The sequence below is a fragment of the Sinohyriopsis cumingii genome, chromosome 12 (assembly GCF_028554795.1).
Source record: "Sinohyriopsis cumingii isolate HCF-2022 chromosome 12, ASM2855479v2, whole genome shotgun sequence".
NCBI lineage: Eukaryota > Metazoa > Mollusca > Bivalvia > Unionida > Unionidae > Sinohyriopsis > Sinohyriopsis cumingii.
The window spans coordinates 17,794,577-17,803,595 of record NC_142972.1 but is presented as its reverse complement, the minus strand read 5'-3'; positions in this window follow the sequence as shown (position 1 = coordinate 17,803,595).

Sequence of the window (9,019 nt, the reverse complement as noted above, 5' to 3'; positions counted from 1 at the left end):
CGGGCGTGAAGGAAAACATCGTTGTGTTCATTCTAATCATGCTTGCCGTATCTCTTTGTGTTTTAGAGGTCATATTTCTTCTTAAGTAAATACACGCATCAATAGACAGACAGATTGGGTCATCATCCTTGAGTTTCACTGTACTTTCGGTTCTTTACTTCATACAAACCCCAACTTTATCCCTATCAGATACACTCTACCTTCCTACCTACAGTAGCGCGTATTCAGGTCAGCCACTTGCAACACTGTTGCCATTTATCCCCTAGTGTTCAGTACAGTGACGTCACTGACGCTGGAAATTTTGAGACTATAAATATCGACTTGGGGATTTCCACATTTTGTAGCTATACATATATAATAGAATTCATAAACAGGAACGTCACTCAAGCTGAGGCTATAAAAAGATAGTGGGATTTTCCAAAGGAAAAACCCACAAGTTGGAGCTATAAATAGATAGTGGGATTTCATAGGAATTTCAGCTGATTATAGATACATAGGTATTTATCCACGATCGTCACAGAAGTTGATTTTGTAAGTAGTTACTAATTTTATCTATTTTATAGTGTGTGTGTGTGTTTATGTGTGTGTGTGAGTATGTCTGCGCGCGTACGTTGTGTGTTTCTCTGTGTGTGTGTGTGTGTGTGAGTATGTCGGCGCGCGTACGTTGTGTGTGTGTTTGTGTGTGTATGTGTGTGTGTGTGTGTCTGCGCGCGTACGTTGTGTGTGTGTGTGTGTGTTTGTGTGTGTGTCTATTGGTCTCTGTTTGTCCGTATAAAACTCACTTTATCCCTATCAGATACACTCTACCTTCCTACCTACAGTAGCGCGTATTCAGGTCAGCCACTTGCAACACTGTTGCCATTTATCCCCTAGTGTTCAGTACAGTGACGTCACTGACGCTGGAAATTTTGAGACTATAAATATCGACTTGGGGATTTCCACATTTTGTAGCTATACATATATACTAGAATTCATAAACAGGAACGTCACTGAAGCTGAGGCTATGAAAAGATAGTGGGATTTTCCAAAGGAAAAACCCACAAGTTGGAGCTATAAATAGATAGTGGGATTTCATAGGAATTTCAGCTGATTATAGATACATAGGTATTTATCCACGATCGTCACAGAAGTTGATTTTGTAAGTAGTTACTAATTTGATCTATTTTATAGTGTGTGTGTGTTTATGTGTGTGTGTGAGTATGTCTGCGCGCGTACGTTGTGTGTTTCTCTGTGTGTGTGTGTGTGTGTGTGTGTGAGTATGTCGGCGCGCGTACGTTGTGTGTGTGTGTGTGTGTTTGTGTGTGTATGTGTGTGTGTGTGTGTCTGCGCGCGTACGTTGTGTGTGTGTGTGTGTGTGTTTGTGTGTGTGTCTATTGGTCTCTGTTTGTCCGTATAAAACTCACTTTATCCCTATCAGATACACTCTACCTTCCTACCTACAGTAGCGCGTATTCAGGTCAGCCACTTGCAACACTGTTGCCATTTATCCCCTAGTGTTCAGTACAGTGACGTCACTGACGCTGGAAATTTTGAGACTATAAATATCGACTTGGGGATTTCCACATTTTGTAGCTATACATATATAATAGAATTCATAAACAGGAACGTCACTCAAGCTGAGGCTATAAAAAAATAGTGGGATTTTCCAAAGGAAAAACCCACAAGTTGGAGCTATAAATAGATAGTGGGATTTCATAGGAATTTCAGCTGATTATAGATACATAGGTATTTATCCACGATCGTCACAGAAGTTGATTTTGTAAGTAGTTACTAATTTTATCCATTTTAGTCTAAACCATTGTAACTTAATTTTCGGGGATATGTTTATTTTCCTTTAATTTCTGGGACAATTTCGTCATTTTAACGTTACTTTTAGTCACATCCATTTTGTCGTTGAGCATTTCCTTGATTATAGCTATTTATAGCATCATTACAATTATGCAAATTTTTGAACACCCCAGCAAGATTTCAGGTCTTGGTAATGCTTTATATATAAATCCCACGCTTGTACTAGTGTATGTATGTTTCTTTCTCTGTTGTGTTTGACCCTCTACCATCATTGTCCCTAGACAATCCCACCATGTTCAATTCCCCTTGACGCTATACAGACCCACCATGTTCAATTTCCATATGTTAAATTCTCTTGAGGCTATATCCCCCAGGGGTTTCCGTAATGTTAAATTCCCCTTGTACGTATATTGACCCACGATTTATTCCCATGTTAAATTCCCCTTGTCCGTAGAGTGACCCACGATTTTTCGCCATGTTAATTCCCCTTGTCCGTAATCTGACCCACGATTTTTCGCCATGTTAAATTTCCATTGTCCGTAAACTGACCCAGGGGTGTTTTTAATGCTAATTCCCATTGTCCGTAAAGTGCCCCCCTTCACTACTCACGGTGAATGACCAGGAAGGTGCAAACAGCTATCACGTACACCGTGAATTTGTACATCCTCACTATTTCCCCGTCAGTAAGTCGTATTTTGACACTGTCAACATTGTTATAAAAGGAGATCTGGGACAAAATATTCCATTCTCCAAAGGGAAAGTCACGGTGAAACTCCATTTTCGGAAACGATTCTCTAACGAATTGTAAGTCATGTATCCAGTGTACCGAGGCGTTGCTCGACAACGAGGACATGGTTTAGGGGATATGTTAAAATCAGCCTTTCGTTCGGTGGCTCCGGTGTTGAAACCGATGGTGACTCGCGGATTGCATGCCTTGAAAGATGCGGCATTGACACAAGGCAAAGAATTTCTCCAAAATGTCATAATTGACCAACAAAACCCGAAAGAAGCATTCTTGAGGGCAAGCAAAAATGTCTTGCTGCAAACAGGCAAATACCTTTTGGGCCGACGAGAAACTCCTATAAATACCCTGAACGCTAGTGAGTCAGACATTCCTGCTTCCCCGACGAATCAGCAAGGACATGGCAGAAAGAGACGACGAAGAAAACACCCTTTCACCAGTCTTCACACTTCACAAACTAGAAAAATAAAGAAAAGAAGAACTGTTCGAGACTTAGATGTTTTTGATTATTAGAAACAAAAACAAAAAAAATGATGCACCAAGAGTCTTGCGCCTCTTCGAAGTCGGAGCTGGATCTGTTTGCCATGCCACCCACTATGATGACGATGCAAGAATCCCAATGGGTCGAATTTCATCCCGTTTCCTCTTTGACGGATTCAGCTCCCATCGAGTTTGAAATCAAAGGACAACCCGAAGATTACATTGATCTGAATAGCAGTTACTTGTACCTGAAAGTCAAAGTGATCAAAACGGACGACACTGCTCCAGGAGCCGATGCTAGAGTAGCTCCCGTCAACAATTTCATGCATTTCTTGTTCAGCGAAGTGGATTTGTATTTGAATAACAAACTGGTCAGCAGCAGCATGGATACTTACCATTACCGAGAGTACCTGGAAAATCTCTTGACGTACGGAAAAGAAGCCAATAACACTCATCTGGATGCTTGCGTGGTATGGAAAGGTGACACCGCAGGGGAGAACACGTTTAACGACACAGCCCTGACAGCAGATGACGATACTCACAATGTAGGATTGAACGACCTTCGTAAGAAAATCCTGCAAGGACGAAGTTTAGAACTGATGGATCGTTTGCATTTGGACATGTGGTTGCAAGAGAAGTATTTGCTGAACGGTGTGGATATCCGCCTGAGACTGAATCGTAGCAGTACCGCATTCCATTTGATGACACATGCTGCCGTGTACAAAACCATCATTCAAGAAGCCAGACTGTAAATACTTCGTGTGGAAGTGTTACCTAAAGTGGGAAACGACATCAGTCACACTTTGAGCAGAACGAACGCCAAGTATCCGATACGACGTGTGGAAGTGAAAACGTTCACCATTCCTGCTGAACTCCGATCCAAGATCGAAGATCATCTGTTCCAAGGACAGTTACCCAAACGTTTAATCGTTGTCATCGTGAGCAATGCAGCATTCAACGGAGTTCACGATCAAAATCCATTCCAGTTTAAGCACTACAAAGTGTCCAAAATTGAATTCAGTCGTGATGGCAAGGCCTTGTGTACCCGACCTATCGAGCCTAAGTTTGGTGACAGGAATTACTTGAGATCGTACTTATCCCTGTAAGAAGCCACCGGACAGTTAGGAGCCAACACCAGTCACGGCATTTTGTACGACGATGATGCAGGAGGCTATGCTTTGTGGGCTTTTGATTTCACTCCCGACCAAGGCAGCGACGAGGGACATTTCCACCCTATCAAATCTGGTCAACTGCATGTGGAACTTCAGTTTGCAAAACCTCTACCCCAGACGGTCAACGTCCTCCTGTATGCTGAATTCGATAATACACTAGAAATTAACAGTTTGAGAGAAGTCATTTTGACTATTAGAAGCCATGGAAGACTCTTATCCCTCTTTACATTGGTCATTATAGTTATCTTTTGTCTTTGAGCTAGGAAACGTAGTGTACATCCATGACCGAATGATTTCCAAGAATGGAAATCTCAATTTCATTCACCATGTTGTCAGCCTTGTCCACAATAGAGTGTTATTGAAAAAAATGTTAGTTAAATTGAATGGTTAATGTTGAAATTTTATTGTTACTGGTTAGTGTTTAGTGATTGGAATAAAAACTGTTGTGTTTTGAGAGAAAAATGCGTTTGTCATTTGTTTGGCTATGGGTATCATGAACCATGGTCTTTGACTTCTCTCTATCCCTCACATCACATTATTTGAACGTTCCGACTCGAAACCGTATAGGGATGTTATCCTTCGCGTCCTTTCCTTGACCATCAAAACTAGGTAGTCTCCAGTCTGACCATCCATGGTTAACTCATCCTCCTACGAAGATGTGCTCAAGATTAGCTAAGCTAAACGAAGCCTACGTCCATTTGCATCGTATCAGGCAAAGTCTGATACAGAAGCCTGAAGAGACAGAGAATGTCAGAATGTTACAAGTTACTGAAGACCTGATAGTAGAGCTCTTCAGAGAGAAAATTAACAGGGAAAAAGAAGGATGGACGGAGAAGTACAGACTTCAGAAACAGCATAGAGAAGAGAGAGAGCAGCAGCAACAACAACAGCAACAAGAACCTGGCAGAGGCTTTGTCGACTGTCGTGTCGACGCCAAAGAGTTTTCCTTCTCTTTCCGATGAAGCAGATCTTATCCAGTGAGAAAGTATGCCACCAGACGAGGTCACACTCTTAGATCCTAAAAGATTGCCATCACTTCGTTCACACAAAAACAATAGCCCTTTTCAGGGCTGCCCCATACTCTCGAAAAGAAATAATCATTTCATTGCCTGTGGTAGGTTAGTCAATTAGAAAAAAATTAGAAGTGCGTATATAAGCACATGATTTCTTTATCTGGGTTAGAAAGTGTGACTCTAAGTCCTTCGTTTCCGTCAATTGTGATTTTTTTTAAAAATAGTGCTTGTTAGTAAAAAAAAGTGTTTCTTTTAGGTCCGCGCGTTTTTTGGTCATCATCTAGGTAATGTAAGATTTGGGTCTAAGGGGATGTTTTCCTTTACGTCCGTGCTTCAAGTATAACTCGGAAAACGCTCGTCAGTCTGGCCATATATTGTTGACCTGTCAACAGTGCAAAATGAGTAACATGAGTAGCAGACTCACAAAACTAATGAAACTTCAGATGCACCTGGAGTATGCCAGGCGGTTCCTGGACGAACTAGCAGCAGAGGCTCTTGCTGAAGAAGCCAGGATAGAACAGGAGGAGGAAGAAAGAAGGCAGAAAGAAGAGGAGGAAAAGAAGAGGGAAATCAGGTCTCATGTCATGATGAGACCAAGTTGTGAGGTGAAGCCCATGGTGAGGGAACCTCCAAAGGCTATGGCTGCATCACAGCCAGTAGCTACACCACAGCTACAACAACCACAGCCGGTACCAAGAGCTACTGTCCCCCAAATGGAGAACTGGGAGGAGGAATTGGAGAGAGAGCGGGAGCCACGGCAAGAACGACATCCCCGGGTAAGGCACAGAAGACAAAGAAGGGAGAGGGAAATCTTCAGAATCCCAGAAACTGAAGATTGGGGTGCTGAGGCAAACCATCAAGCCTCTGCACTCCCAGCAACAAGAGTGAACTGGGAAAATGACTGGAGTAGACGTTGTGTCTGTGGTGCCAGACCCGGAAGGTGCAGTCATTAACCAGGTGCCTCTGGAGTTCCAGAAAAAACAGCCCTTTTCAGGGCTAACCAAAACTCTAGAAAAGAAACACTATTCAATTTGCCAATGTGTGAATGTGAAGACAAGTAGTGCGATTATAAATACTTTTCTTTCCTGATGTGTAGTGTGTGTTTGTGTTTGTAAGCGCTCACGTACGTTTGTGTGGATAGTAGATTATTGGAGTTTGTAAGCGCTCACGTACGTTTGTGTAGATAGTAGAGTGTATGATTGTTTAAACCTTCCCGTGTGCGTCGATAGTAGGATTTTCGGTTTGATTTTTACTTCTTCGCGTATGTGAATAGTAGATTATGGTTATGTTATTGCCCCTTTCCGTGTGTGGATAGTATATTTGTGGTTTGATTATTGGCTTCTCCGCGTGTGTGGATAGTAGATTATGGCTATGTTTTTAGCTTCTCCAATGTGTGGATAGTAAATGGTGGTTATGTTTTTGCTTCTCAGCATGTATGGATAGTATAGTTAGGGTTTGATTATGCTACTCCTCATGTGTGGATGGTAGATTTTGGGGTTTAATTTGGCATATCCATGTGTGTGAATGGTAAATGATGGGTTTTTTTCTGCTTCTTGGCATGTGTGGATGGTAGATTATGGGGTTTGATTTGACATCTCTGCATGTGTGGATAGTAAATGGTGGGTTTGTTTCTTCTTGGGGTGTGTGGATGGTAGATTTTGGGGTTTGATTTGTCATCTCCGTGTGTGTGTGTGTGACTAGTAGATGGTGGTTATGTTTTTGCTTCTCCCGTGTGTGGATAGTATAGTTAAGGGTTGATTTGGCTGCTTCCGTGTGTGGATAGTATATTTGGGTTTGATTTTGCTCCTTCGCGTGTGTGGATAGTAGATGATTGGGTTTTGTAAGCGCTCAAGTACGTTTGTGTGGATAGTAGAGTGTGTGGTTATTTAGCCTTCCCTTCTGTGTGGATGGTAGATTTTGGGTTTGATTTGGCATCTCCTTGTGTGTGTGTGTGTGTGTGTGTGGATAGTAGATGGTGGTTATGTTTCTTTTTGTGCTTCTCCCGTGTGTGAATAGTAGAGTTTGGGTTTGATTTGGCATCTCCGTGTGTGTGTGTGTGTGTGGATAGTAGATAGTGGTTATGTTTTTGCTTCTCCCGTGTGTGGATAGTATAGTTAGGGTTTGATTTGGCTACTCCTCGTGTGTGGATGGTAGATGATGGTTATGTTTTTAGCTTCTCAGCATGTGTGGATGGTAAATTCTGGGTTTGATTTGACATCCCGCGGGTGTGGATGGTAAATGATGGGTCTATTTATGCTTCTTGGCGTGTGTGGATGGTAGATTTTGGGGTTTGATTTGGCATCTCCGCGTGTGTGGATAGTAGATTTGGGGTTTGATTAGGCTTCCCCGCGTGTGTGGATAGTGGATGAGTGTTTAGTTTTGGCTCCTTCGCGCGCGCGTGTATGTGTGTGTGTGGATAGTATGTAATGGGGTTTGTGGATAGTAAAGTAAGAGTTTGTTTTGCTGCTTTACGTGTGTGAATAGTAGATCTGGATTTGATTTTGCTGCTTCGCGTGTGTGAATAGTAGATTTGGGTTATGTTTTTGCTGCTTGACGTGTGTGGATAGTATATAATGAGGTTAGATTATATGGCTCATCACCTTTATGTGAATAGTATATAATATGAGATGACAAAAGTAGGGGATGTTTTCCTTCACGTCCGTGCTTTTCATATAAGAACTCACAGCGTTCGTCAATCGCGCCATTCTACGGAATAAAGACAAGGAAGATGGTGGCTGCGACGGAGCTGTTGAATCATTTGATAGGCATCTATTATTGGATAGTGGATGTTACCAATGTAATGGAAAAGACAGAGAAAGAATGGAAGATAAAAGAGTGTCTGGACTATGCTAATAGTCTAAAGGTAGCGAAAGACATAGTAAAAGGAATGATGGAGGAGGAGGAAAAGAGATTGAGAGGATTGATTGACCCACCTTATGTGAGAGTGGGAAGTTTAAAGGAAGAACTTGAAAATGTCATCCAAGTCAGGTGCTTCCTAGAAAACATACTGTACTGGACGGAGTGGCGGCACGTAAAATGGGGGTTGGACCAGCTGACAAAAGCTGAAACACTTATGAGAACAGTGCTAACCCAAGAGGTAATGAACATCAAAGAAAAGTGGAAAAAGGAGAGGAAAGAAAGAGAAAACCTAAAGACTAAAGAAAGATTTGATCAACTGAACAAGAACTGGATCAAGATCCAACAGAAATTCAGAGTGATGGGTCATCCTGACTGGATGCCAGAGACTGAAACGATGGAGAAGAAGAAAGGAATAGTGGGAAAGATAAGGGGATGGCTGAAGAAGTGAAGGAAATAGAAGAAGAAGAAACCCAAAGGACCTTTTCAGGGCCCCTCCTATGTCTCAAAAAGAAACTGACTTTCATGCCTAACCCCCAAACATTGTGATATCTGTGTTTGTCTCTTGTCTGTGTTCTATAAATCTCCCATGTTAAATTGCCCCTTGACGCTATACAGGCCCACGATATATTCCCATGTTAAATTCCCCTTGACGCCAGAATGGATATCATTTTACTCCCATGTTAAATTCCCCTTGACGCCAGAATGGATATCTTTTTAATCCCATGTTAAATTTCACTTGACACCAGAATGGATATCTTTTTACTCCAATGTAAAATTTCCCTTGACGCTATGTTCGATATGGTGATTCTGTAATGCTAATTCCCCTTGTCGCTCTACAGACCCATCCCTGTTGAAATTCCCCATGTTAAATTCCCCTTGACGCCAGAGTGGTTAGACCGTTTTTTTTTTTTTTTTTTTTTTGCATGGTAAGTTCCCTTGACGCTAGGGTGGCCCACTTCACTACT